A 12,209-nucleotide genomic window follows, 5' to 3' on the forward strand; every position below is an offset into this window, starting at 1 on the left:
ACACGATAACTCTATTCTGGTTGGATGATCGTCCACCTCTGCTTCGGCATGTGGACGTGAGGCCAGCAGCCGGCTGGTCGGTCGTGGTTCTCAATGGGCTGTGGTGCCTCGGATCATTATTATAATGAAGTAAAAGTTTGTTCTGTGAAACTTCCGTTAACTGAGGGAGTAAGAACTTGCCGTCTTGCGAAATTTTATAAATACACGAACGCTATAAATCGCGTTAGAAATACTCACACAGCTAAATTAAATTTAAAACTACGCTCAAAATAATTCTACATCCATCAACACAAAATAACTACGAAAAGAATAGCCATTACAGAACATCAATACTTGCTGTAAAACAGTAACGGTGATTCGATTCTTCCGAACAAAACAGCTGGCTACCACGTGCTAACGTGAAAAAGTAGCGACATGCAAGCATGGACTCTGGGTGGCTGGTTTCAGCGGTTGCCAGGGTGACACCTTGAAGCCGTTTAACTGTCAATACTTTCTAGTTCTGTATAGAATAGACTGTATGTACGAAAACCTGGTTTCTATTCTGAAAAACTTCAGGTTTACAGCGTCGAAAAACATGACTGTACCGTCAAAGGTTTTATGAACGCCGGACACTGAGGCTCGAAAGCAACCCTACTTTTCTACGGACATATGGTGGCCTTAATAAAGCTTTATTAACGGTAACTATCTCGTAACAAACACTTGAGCACTAAATCTAAGTAAATATTTTTCATAAGGAGTATAAGTTCAGACTCTAAATAACTTTGATGTTGATACAGCGTCGTAAAATAACCCAATAAAATAAAAGATAAACAGTCCAATAGCTAAATGACAGCTGTGAGTAGTGTGGGATGAAGATAAATGCAAATACGACGAAGACCATGGTAGTAGGAAGAAAAATAAAGAACTTGCAAATTCTAAATGAGACAGTCAGTAGAGCAAATGGACAGCTTCAAATACTTGGGGTGTACTAGGACTTTAATCTGTGTTGGAAAGAGTGGGTGAAGAAAGAATGATGCTGAAACTGATCAGAAAGAGGAAAAGGAATTGGTTGGTCACTGGCTGAGAAGAAACTGCCTACTGAAGGATGCACTGGAAGAAATGGTGAACAGCAGAAGAGTTCGAGGCAGAAGGAGATATCAAATAATATACGACATTAAGATATATGGATCATATGAGGACAGAAAGAGGAAGACAGAAAATAGGAAAGATTGGAGAAAGCTGGGTTTGCAGTAAAAGACCTGCCCTTGGGCAGAACACTAAATGAATGAAACAATTCGATATGAAATAAACCTTGCATTTCGAGAAATGACGCTTAGTACGGTTGAACGAAATACAGCGGTATCAAAAACATTTTCCTTACATTTTTATTGTAGGCCTACCTTGTTTGTTGGAATAGTCACGAAGCTCAATACGTAGTAAATATGCATCCATAGATAGTTGCTAACCACTAGGGTCGCTAATATCGTCTCATTACAGACAATGCGAAATAGTACCGGCACAGTCTATTGTTCCTAGCACCCTAACAACTCAAGTTTCGTGACTGTATACACTAGACAATGACTATACCATGCAGGCTTTGCTTAAACATGTTTTAGTTGCCATGGTAATATTTTACAGTGCATATAGGTACAATTAGGACATATTATGTAGTTACAAATGAAAGGAAAATATTTTTGACGTCACTTTACTTCATTAAGACTTTTTTTATTTTAGTTGGTTATTTAACGACGCTGTATCAACTACTAGGTTATTTAGCGTCGTTGAGATTCGTGATAGCGAGATGATAATTTGGCGAGACGAGGCCGAAGATTCGCCATAGATTACCTTGCATTCACATTACGGTTGGAGAAAACCTCGGAAAAAACCAAACCAGGTAATCAGCCCAAGCGGGGATCGAACCCGCGCCCGAACGCAACTTCTGACCGGCAGGCAAGCGCCTTAACCGACTGAGCTACATCGGTGGCTCACTAAGATGTTAAGGTGAAACGAGCGCATCTCGAATAACAATTGCATTATATTTTACAAATAGAATGTTAACTACATAATATATACACGAGTAGTAGGCCAAAACCACAAAAATTATAATAAACTCGTTTGAATTAATGTGTATCTTTTAAAAATATATCAAGATGAAAACTGGTACAAAATACAGGCCTAATTTTATTATGGCTCCCCTATTTTCGTGATCAAAGGATATTCCATCACAAGCTACCTGAGGAAGCCACATTGGAACAATAAACTGACCAATTAACTGGTATTTCATAATACTATTATCATTTCTTACACAAACGCAAAACTGGCTAACGAAATTTTTTAAACGCTACATTGTGCAGCAAAGTAATGCAATACATGATACTGAACTAACTTCACCATTCTACCGTATCACAGTTTTCGTGAGATTTTAAGAAACACTCATCTTCAGAAAATATCAAATATAGAGTACAATAAAATGTGTAACTAACCTTTCAACTCACGAAGACATTCTCAGGCCATACATTTATTCATATCCTCCATTATCCAACACAAAAATTAAACCACACGCACAACATTTCACTGTCACAATCACGAACTGCACATCCACGATTCTCCCTCCTTCGGTATGACATCATTCAGAAGTACCAATAACGTCATGCTTCTAATAAAATAATAAAATGGCACTGCGCTGCACTAAGAAAATTCATATGAAGCAAATTAGTATAATTAGCACAGTTAATTCCATTTATGTATGTTCCTATTCCTTTAAGAAACATCCAAGAAAACTTGATAATTTACTAATGGTCTGAGTTGTTTTCAAATATATTAAGTTGGCCATATCGTTGTACTACTTCTTCTGCATTCCATCATCCAATGAGGTGCAACTTTATACTCGTTCTGCGTTCTGCTTTTTTGTAAGTAAAAACATACGCAATAGCCTACAGTTAATATTTTAGGAATTGAAACGTAAGCAAATCATTAATAGATTAACCCAGTAAATAAAAACTTTAAATTAAAATGTAATAGCTGGGTATTCATTTGTTACGTTAGTTTTATAAGTTTAAAAAGAAAATTGTTTCGTAGATACAATGCGGAAGCAATTAATGAAACATATGTGGCTACCACAGCCACGATTGTTACGAGCGTCAAATCATAGCATGGGAGAGAAGAGAATCAGCTGTAGCGTGCACCATTTAACCTGTTCGCAACTTCTAAATATCAAATTATAGACCAATCATATAATAAATAGTATCTTTATTAGCTATTTAATTTACCTTTCAAGGCTATAACTATGAACGTTTCATTCTATTTATTCGTTCAAATCGATGCTTAAATAATACAAACCTTTCTTTTCGCATATTATCACTAAGTGTCTGCCGTTGTGACTATATGTATAGCGCATGTGCTTCCCAACACAGGACTGGGTGTTTATCCTTCTTGTGATTGTTCTGCGATATCTCTGCAGTGGTGGCCCTGCGTCACGCCGATACCGTTTTCAGGAAGGTCCGAATTTGTGAACCTACCGGCAGTGGTCTGTAAGTCGGATAAAAGGGTAGGTTTAGCAGAATAAAAAATAAGTTTATCTAAGGGAAGGTATTCCGCGAATTGCGATAGGCGATTTCTTTACATCAAATCACGACAGCAGGCACTGCAGGTAGATTGAAAGGTGAAAAACCGCCTGTCCGCCAGTCTTGTTTCAGTGCAAAATGCAATTATGGGACAATATAATGCATGGTACGTGAAGAAAATTCTTGTAGTTTAAATATTATGATATATCAGTATTGTTCACGTACAGTGTATAAAGTAACTAATATAAAGTAAGTAACTAGAAGATAAAATGACCTGGGCCGACTTTAAGCCATTTGGACCAATTTATCTGAATTGGGCTCCACGCCTATGGAGCCCTCGTACCTAAGCACAATGATTTTTATTTTCAGGACCAACCTATGAAAAATTAAATTATGGTTTATTTAACGACGCTCACAACTGCAGAGGTTATATCAGTGTCGCCGATGTGCCGGGATTTTGTCCTGCAGGAGTTTTTACATGCCAGTAAATCTACTAACATGAGCCTGTCGCACTTAAACACATTTAAATGCCATCGACCTGGGCCGGGATCGAACTCGCAACTTCGAGCACAGAAGGCCAGCGCTATACCAGCTACGCTACCCAGGCCAACCCAATCTATGGATACTATAGGAAAATGCGTAGCAGATCTGGAAATGGCAATGACAGATGTGAGGATAGAACAGAAACAAGAATAAGTGAAGTCGCCCTCGGTAGCATAGTTGATATAGCGCTGGCCTTCTATGCTCGAGGTTGCGGGTTCTATCCCGACCGAGGTCGATGGCATTTAAGTGTTTAAATGCGACAGGCTCACGTCATTAGATTTACTGGCATGTAAAAGAACTCCTGCGATTCAAAATCCAGCACACCAGCGACGCTGATATAACCTCTGCAGTTGCGAGCGTCGTTAAATAAAACATAATTTATTTAAAAGAATAAGTGAATATCATAAAGTTGTTAATTTAAATTATTACAGCCTGTGGAATGAGGTACTGAAGACAATTCTTCCAGCAGAAATTAAAGTCCATATGAAAATACTTGAGTATCTCGCTTGCAATAGGTTTGGTACTACATTTCAAATTTTCTTTTTTCATTGTCCTTAGGATCCTCCTGACAATCCTAGTGACTCTTGAGTGAGAAGAAAAGTTTTTCCATGTTTATATGGATCAAAATTTATTTCACATCAAAGAAAAGAACCACAATCCAACACAGATATCATTTTGATATATCGTATTATTGAGCAAAATTATAAATAAAGAAAATTACAAACAGACAATATTAAATAAATAATAATAATAATAATAATAATAATAATAATAATAATAATAATAATAATACTTATTTACTGGCTTTTAAGCAACCCGGAGGTTCATTGCCGCCCTCACATAAGCCCGCCACTGGTCCCTATCCTGAGCAAGATTAATCCAGTCTCTACCATCATATCCCACCCCCCTCAAATCCATTTTAATATTATCCTCCCATCTACGTCTCGCCCTCCCCGAAGGTCTTTTTCGCTTCGACCTCCCAACTAACACTCTATATGCACTTCTGTATTCACCCATACGTGCTACATGCCCTGCCCATCTCAAACGTCTGGATTTCATGTTCCTAATTATGTCAGGTGAAGAATAGGTACAATGCATCCAGTTCTGTGTTGTGTAACTTTCTCCATTCTATATATTATTTTAATGTACCGAAGTACATATGATATTTCCATGCAGATATTCTGCGTCATCATACGATGAAAGAGTAATGGAACGGAGAAAAATTCTCTCCGGCGCCGGGATTTGAACCCGAGTTTTCAGCTCTACGTGCTGATGCTTTATCCACTAAGCCACACCGGATACCACCCCGGCGTCGGACAGAATCGTCTCAGATTAAGTTCCAACTCTTGGGTTCCCTCTAGTGGCCGCCCTCTGCACTACGTCATAGATGTCTATGAACGTAGGACTGAAGTCCACACATGTGCTGAGGTGCACTCGTTATGAGTGACTAGTTGGCCGGAATCCGACGGAATAAGCGCCGTCTTAAATTACGAAGTGATTTACGCATGTCATATATATATATATATTATTTTAATGTACCGAAGTACATATGATATTTCCATGCAGATATTCTGCGTCATCATACGATGAAAGAGTAATGGAACGGAGAAAAATTCTCCTCTTTCCATACTTAGCGCTTGCTGCCCGCGCAAGACGTCAAGGTCAGAAAAATGCGCTTGCTTCGACATCACTGGCCTATGTATTTCCACATAACAACGAGATAGGCTTGATCGTCGAGTAATTGAGGACTGAATATGGTAAACGATGAAAGTGTCACAATGTCAATTTCTGTTTCTTTGCATCAAACGATAGTAGGCTTACCTATGTGCCGTGCTTTGTAACCTGATAAACGTGGAATGTGCCAGATCCATCCGGTTTAGTCATAATTTTTGTCGTAAGATTTCCCTAATGATGAAAAGGCCTATCTCAGTCGAGTGACACTGGGGAACGCTGGAAGTGCCTCTGCTAGGCGTGATGCCGTTTGAAGTGGAAAGGGCGGCCGGCTTGTTCTTATTTTATTGTGTGATTGATGTTTAAGAAATCCAGCTTTTCTTACATCCTTATCCAAATTGTAGTGTTTGGTTTTGAGGGATATCTGTTATTTTTTTAATGTAGCCTAATAGCCTACAGAATTTTTAAGTCTAATACAAAATACAAATTTGTAGGCCTAATAAGGTAAAATAAAGATTTCGAAAAGTAAAATAACAAAATTTTGTAGAATAAATCTTAGTATGTAGGCCCTAATTCATTTATCCCTAATGCTCATTATTTTTTCATAACAATTAGCCTATTCATTAGCCTAATTCTACCAATATACAGTAGGCCTATAAGTTATAGGCTATTATTTCAGTGTAATAAAATATGTTTCTTAATAAAATATGTAGAAATGGTGAACGGTGAAAGTGCCTTAATAAAATATGTGGAAATGGTGAACGATGAAAGTGCCAGAATTATGGAAAAATACTGTTTGGCAAGATTCCCACACATTTTGTTTGAGACACTTTAATCGTTTACCGTATTGAGTCCCCAATTATTGTGTACAGCCTATGTAATTAGATCTAATATCAAGCATAAATGATTGTGATTTGAACTTACACTTCTACCTGCTAGGAGAGACACGAAAATTTCTATTCCGCTGAATGTGCCGACGTCAGTATTCTGTACGGACATGACTTTCTCAGTAGCGTTTAACTTATTTAGGTTATTTATTTATTTAGGCCTATTTATATATTAAGCGGAGCCGTCCCGTGTGCCCCGTCGTGCAGCAGGAAGAGATAGAGAGCACACCCGCTAGCGCCTACGAACGCACCATAGTGCAGTGTGTTCTCCGCGGGTAACAGACGCTAGTCACAGGGTGCTCTGTGCTGATGACCGCTGCTCTAGAGCGAAGTTAAAAGTAAAGGTGATAGTGCATCTCCTTGCTTTAGTCCACAGTGCATTGGAAACACATCTGATAGAAATTGACCTATAAAGGCTCTGCTGTACGTTTCACTGAGACATTTTAATTAATCGAACTAGTTTCATGAGAATACCAAATTCAATAAGAATATTATATAAAACTTCTCTCTTAATCGATTCTTATGCCATTTTCAAAATATAAATAGGCCTAACTGATGTACTGTAATTTTATAGGTTAACTTACTCCCATTTTTCTGCAATATCTGTCGAATACAAATATTTGGTCAATAGTTGATCTATTACGCCTAAAACCACACTGATGATCCCCGATAAATTTCATCTACATATGGAATTAACCTCCACAAAAGAATATTCGACAAAATTGTGTATGACGACAACAAAAGTGATATTGTCCCCCTTCTTAAAGATAGATACCTACAATTATGGACCCCTTCCATTGTTCTGATACAATTTCCTTTTCCCAAATAGCAAGTAAAGTATCACTATTGATGTTAACAAATTTTGAAGGAAACCGAAGTAAAATAACAGTAACTACCAGGGATGAATCAGCCGATATGTGTCTTTTACTTCAATACAATTCCCGTAACCTATGCAAATAAATACATTACGTTATTGTGATATACTTCTTTATAATCATATTTGTTAATTTGACTAAATCTGCATTAACGAACAAAGTACTTCTGTGTACGATGACAGTGAGAACTTTATTTATGAAAATAGAAATATAATGCAACTTAACAAGTTATCGTCTTGCGATGAAGACTAAATGCCTGACAGTTATCCCTAGGCTATCCCAGTAGTTTAGAAGTTGCACCACAGAGAGCGAAATAAGACGAATCCAAGTTGTGCAAGCTGCAAGGTCAACTTTTCCCATAAAAACTAAAAGGCAGGAAGGGAGTTTCGTATGTCAGGAATTATATTGGCATTCTCCTCACATCTGTATCGTGTTCGGTGTGGTGCGCGGAGTGTTTCATTATTCTTAGAATAAATGTGCTTGTAAAGATTTGAATTCTGTGAATTTTGTAAGTAAAATTATCCAGTAGCAATCTGTGATGCGTGTGTCGCCATAAAGGATATTGATTTATTATGTGCTAGATAACACAGACTGTTCTATGTGTATTAATATTTGAAAATGGAAGGAACGAAGATTCCGGATCTTAAAAGGTAATAATGCAATGCCTTGATCATTATGCTTATAGATAAAAATTATATTGAGTGTTAAAATACAGCATAAAATGTTGTGTCATTAGGACATAGGCCTAGTGATGTGTAGTATTGTTCATGAATATCATAAATAATTACGTTGCAATTTTAGTATTGCGTTTATAGATAGATACTGCGTCCGAATTTTATAACCAAGCATTCTACTTCTTCCACATGTAATACATTGCTAGTGGTTTCAGAAAAGCGACGAGTATATTTTTAATAATATAATTCTTTGTATAATTTATTAACTTTTGTTTAAATTTTTATCTCTGTATTTATACGAAAATAAGATGAGTATTCCAATGTATTGCAATGTTCCATTATTAACGATAGATGTGTAGAAATTTAATGTGTCTTATTATGTGATATATTCTACAAATGTTTTCATAGTTTGTTAGCAATTCGTAACAGTCTTACGTTGTAGGTTGCACTATTCTCTTCACAGTTTACGTGGAAATATGAGATAATATTGGGTAGCGCGGTGTGATGAAATCTAACCATAATAATGTTCGCGTTCATACGGTGAACACAGAGTGTGTCACTATTTTAACTGATGATTATTCATGCTATGGTAATTGTGAATTACAGGAGCGCCACTTCTTACCTTTTTCAAAATCGCTGAAATAAACTATAAAATTTAAGTATTAAAAAAAATCGTGTTAGAAGATTGAATTTGTGTATTTTTGGTCCAGGGAGCATCCGCTTTTTGGTGCAAAGATAATTCGTTTGGCGTGTTTCTCAATTGAAATTATGAAATGGCGTTCCTATTAGAGTCGGGCAAACAGCCTCTTACTCCCGCTCGTCTCGTAGGCGAGACTGGCTGGCCGATAACGCCAGTTCCGAGAATCGTAATCTCGAGATTGGCACTCTCGGGAACGAGGAATACCGGGTCCCGGCCTGTTATCGCACGGCCGACTTATCGTTACGAAATGCGTACACTGACTGCCGGCTTAATTGCCGCTCATCACTGAAATTCGTGACTCTTTCTGAAATATTAATGTTCATAAAGTAATTTAAGAAGGCACAGCAGTGTGGTATGCAATAATACAGCACATTATGATTGTCGACATTCTTACAGAAGTCACACTATTTTAATGAACTACTTATTGCCTTTCTGGAGAAGCAAAATAATGCAGCACTTTCAGTCGTTACCTAATCCTAAGCTAGTCTAAAACAATAACACGTTATGGTTGGAGCTATGATATACTTTCTCGCTATCAGCATTTCGTTGACATTGCATATTTAATCATTCGATAGTGTTTTGTATACGCTATAGTAATGGATAACACACGACTGTATTATTATATTGCGCGTTCACATCTGGATGTTTCGTTGTTATGCAACGGCATCTTCATCAGCATGGGTAATTATTGTGCTGTGTAAGGACGAAATAAAATAATTAATACTTATTTATATTATAAAGGACCAAAGACTCTGACAAAAGATAGTTTTGTTTCCCAACTGATAAAATGCTGCATGTGAAATGGAAACACTTTTGCAAGAGGAAGGACAGAATTACGAAATAGAGTAGATCCTTTCACAAATTGATCATAATTACTTACAAATGCATTTTAAGGAACCCGGAGGTTCATTGCCGCTCTCACATAAGCCCCCCATCGGTCTCTAACCTGAGCAAGATTAATTCAGTCTCTACCATCATATCCATTTTTATATTATCTTCCCATCTACGTCTCTGCCTCTCCAAACGTCCTTTCCCTCCGGCCATCCAACTAACACTCTATATCCATTTCTGGATTCGCCCATACGTGCTAGATGTTCTGCCCATTTCAAACCTCTGAATTTAATATTCCTAATTATGTCAGGTGTAGTACAATGCGTGCAGTTCTACGTTGTGCAACTTCCTCCATTCTCCATCCCTCTTAGCCCCAAATATCTTCCTAAGAATCTTATTCTCGAATACCCTTAACCTCTGTTCCTCAAAGTGAGAGTCCAAATTTCACAACCATACAGAACAACCGGTAATGTAACTGTTTTATAAATTCTAACTTTCAAGTTTTTTGGGAGCAGGCTGGGTGACAAAAGCTTCTCAACCGAATAATAACAGGCATTTCCCCCCATATTTATTCTGCGTTTCCTCCTGAGTGTCATTTATATTTGCTTTATCATAACAACAGAGAATAAAAGAGGGTTATTATTATTATTATTATTATTATTAAATTAGTTACTTTACGACGCTTTATCAACTGCTATAGCTATCTAGCGTCTGAATGAGATGATAATGCCAGCGAAATGAGTCCAGGGTCCAGCGCCGAAAGTTACCCAGAATTTGCTCTCAATGGGTTGAGGCGAGAAACCTCAGCCAGGTAAAGGCTGGTTCACAATAAACCGGGAACGGAAACGACAACGAGAAATAATCTATACTAATAATAAATCTGTAAGCGAAATTTTTCTGGTAATTTTCGCTTTTCCAAAAATAATTGGTCCTAACATATATAATTAATTAATTATCCTGAAACCGAAAATCGCTTTTTTGAAATTTTTGTTTGTATGTCTGTCTGTCTGTCTGTCTGTCTGTCTGTCTGGATGTTTGTTACCTTTTCACGCGATAATGGCTGAACGGATTTCGATGAAAGTTGGAACATAAATTAAGTTCGTTGTAACTTAGATTTTAGGCTATATGGCATTCAAAATACTTTATTTAAAAGGGGGGTTATAAGGGGGCCTGAAGTAAATAAACCGAAATATCTCGCTTATTATTGATTTTTGTGAAAAATGTTACATAACAAAAATTTCTTTAAAAATGATTTCCGATAAGTTTTATTCCAGGCAAAATTTTGATAGGACTGATATTTAAGTCTGTCTGTCTGTCTGTCTGGATGTTAGTTACCTTTTCAGGCGATAATGGCTGAACGGATTTCAGTGAAAATTTGAATATAAATTAAGTTCGTTGTAACTTAGATTTTAGGCTATGTAGCATTGAAAATACTTTATTTAAAAGGGCGGTTATAAGGGGGCCTGAATTAAATAAACCAAAATATCTCGCTTATTATTGATTTTTGTGAAAAATGTTACATAACAGAAGGTTCTTCAAAAATGATTTTCGATAAGTTTTATTCCAGGCAAAATTTTGATAGCTCTGATATTTAAGGATATAAAAGAGTTTTAAAATAACAATACATTTCCACCGCCGAGCCGCCTCAGATTGTAGCGTCGTTGTTCTGTAACTGCTATGTGCAAACTATTAAATTTTTTAGTAGGAAGAAAAATAAATTTATTCGTTCTATGGCAGTAGTGCATAGAAGATCGTGAATTTTTACATTTTTACACAATCAACTCTATTAATTTGGAGTGATTTATTAAAGGATGCATTCAAGACTAATTTAGAAAAATGTTAAACGAGTTATATTTGCACCAAATGAGTGGTCTCTGGACCAAAATGATAGCATTTTAATTATTTAAATACAATTTAAATTAAGTAACATATTAAACGATTTATTCTTCTATCAAACACGAATGTTCCCTGGACCCAATGTTCTATTTTAATTATGTAATTACTTTATATTTATTTCTAATAAGTGCAGCGGAGCGCACGGGTACAGCTAGTGTTAAAATAAATGTATTTAAATGTGAACATTCACAATTAACGAGAAGATTAACGGGAACGTGAAAGTTAATTGTGAATGCTCACATTCAAATGTATTTATTTTAACAATATTTCCGTTATCGTTGTCGTTTCCGTTCTCGGTTTATTGTGAACCAGTCTTAACTTGTCCCAACCAAGATTCGAACCGGAAGCCGATCGTTTCACAGTCAGGTGTGCTAACCGTTTACTCTACAGCGATTATTATTATTATTATTATTATTATTATTATTATTATTATTATTATCATTATAGCATTATTATTAGTAGTATTACTGTTATCATCATTATCGTAATCATTAGGATGATTAAGATTATGATTATCAGGATTATTATGATGGTTATTATTTATTACTGTCTTGTAAGTTATCATTGGGTACAAGTATTAGAAACCTGAT

This window comes from Periplaneta americana, chromosome 5, assembly GCF_040183065.1.
Source record: "Periplaneta americana isolate PAMFEO1 chromosome 5, P.americana_PAMFEO1_priV1, whole genome shotgun sequence".
Classification (NCBI taxonomy): Eukaryota; Metazoa; Arthropoda; class Insecta; order Blattodea; family Blattidae; genus Periplaneta; species Periplaneta americana.